This window comes from Charadrius vociferus, unplaced genomic scaffold (genome assembly GCF_000708025.1).
Source record: "Charadrius vociferus isolate BGI_N301 unplaced genomic scaffold, ASM70802v2 scaffold917, whole genome shotgun sequence".
Taxonomy (NCBI): domain Eukaryota; kingdom Metazoa; phylum Chordata; class Aves; order Charadriiformes; family Charadriidae; genus Charadrius; species Charadrius vociferus.
The window spans coordinates 292,295-294,570 of NW_009649175.1; positions in this window are offsets into that span (position 1 = coordinate 292,295).

A 2,276-nucleotide genomic window follows, 5' to 3' on the forward strand; every position below is an offset into this window, starting at 1 on the left:
CGGGGCGGGACGGCGCGCCGCCTCCACGTGTCCGAGCCTGCCTCTGCGCCATGACCGCTTTGTGCCACCGCAACCCCCGGCGCCAGCCGCGTCCTGCGGGAGTTACACAGCCCCGTCCCGTCCCACGGACCTGTCTGGGATCCCGGCCGCTTTGAAACATTCCCAGCTGGGGGGCGGTAGGCAGGGGCCAGCTCTGCTACCTCGCCTGAGAGATGCAACTAGAATCACTTTTACTACGTATTTTAATTTGCAATAGTCGAGCTTCTCTTCCATAAATTGACAGAGTACTGGCCTTCCATAAAAATCATCTCTCGGGAGAAGCATTGCACAATGACACAGCTGCTGCTGGTGGCTGCAGAAATGCATCCATCGTTCACGATAAGTAACAGATTAACTTTTCCCATTCAGCCCACAGCCAGCACTTCAACATCACTGCACCACTGTACGTGCCAGCGCGAGCTTTGCCCACCCTCAGGCAGCTCAGCATCAGAGCCCCAGACCGCAGCACCCACTGAACCTCTCATCCCTCCTCACCCCAAAGAGGGCAGAAAGCATGTTGGCGTGCACCAGAGGCAGGGGACCCAGGCCAGTCTCACTCATGGCAGTGGCACTGCTCTCCCACTACCCCCAGTACTCTTGCACTGCTGCAGTCAAGTAAATCCAGCCCCTTCTGTCAGCCAAAAGTTTTTAGCCTTAACGTTGCTGGCTTCTGCGCATTAAGCCCTAATGTAATTTAAAATAAATGCTGCAGGTAGTTTTAAAAGGGACTTGATGAATATTGCTTTTTTTTTTTTTTTAAGACATAAATAAATATTATGACAAATAAGAATAAATGGTAATTATATGTAATAAAGCATGTAAGATAAAAATTACACACAGCAAGTTATAAACTGATTGCCAGAACATTCAGGAAACAGCCCTCTGCAGCACTGCGAAGCACACAGCTGTACGTACATACTGGCAAGCTGCACAGTGCCTCTTTCCTAACAGGATTTTATTTTCACTGTTTCTAAGAGAAGGCAGTGACATACAAAACCTTATAAAACCATATAAAACCAGAATGGATCCCAGTATCTGTCTAATTCATTGTCACCAGTAGTGCAAAACCTGTATTGATTTTACCTAAGGATAATATTTTATGTATGGACAGCAGGACTGTGTTCTTGAAAAGGTATGATTCAATGTAAAAATATAGATTTTAAAGTATGTAACACTTAGGGAAGAAAAGTGAGAGATGGGCCAATCCAAAATGCCCACTATCCTTATCTGGTTTGGAAACTCTCCAGTTATAACTTCTTAGTAGAGATTAGTCAGTCTGCAAAGTGCTCCAACAGTTCTGAAAACATGTAGGGTCTACCAAAAGCTTTCTAGTCTCATACAGCAGTTTCCGACTCCTGAGGGAAACAGATTATCAAGTATTTTTAAAACCAGTTATTCACCCACTGAACCAGACAATCTGCATTAATCTGGCAAATATATGTGGATACATCTACACACACACAAAAACATTAAATGCTTCTGGTTTTCTTAATTGAAACTTCTATATAACGGCTATTTCCCAGTCTAAAGCATCTCAAAAATTCTTAACCTTGAATCCACAAGGTGGTATGTCACCTCATTGCTCTAAAAACAGCTACATGTCTAAATGCAACAGTTGCAAGGAAAAGTGCTAAAATAAGGCAACCTTGTATGCAGCATTTCTACAGTCTGACTATAACATAAAGAAAGTGAAGAGATTGCATTTCTCACGTAGGTGGTCTGTGGGCAAGTACCTATATTCTCCTGTGCATACAGTGCCTACCGCTCTGGATCTTCAGCCATAATAGTGGCGCCACGGATCTATAGAGGTACAAATAAAAACAAATTAGAGCTCATGCAATGAGTTTTAATCTGCTACAATATTTATAAGCTGAGTTACAACATCTTAAAAATAAAAATGGCAAGGAAATGGAAATGTCAGCAGACCTCTCGCTAGAGTGCTGAATGGGGTGCAAAACACTACCTAACTCTGCGGTTTCGCTAACGAGCTCAGATGCCAGGCATCATACATGACGTGACAGAGCTCCACGATTCCCAGCAAGGCTCAGGCAGGAGCTCAGAAATACTGCTCTCATGAGGCAGGATTGCGAGTTGTTGGCAAAGTGACCACACCCAGCAAGAATTTGGAGATGGAGAAACTTATGGTACTGAAAATTGCACCATGACCTAAGGCAGTGGCTCTGCTCCACAGGCATATCTGATTATTGGACGGCACCAATGTTCCACAAATAGCTTCC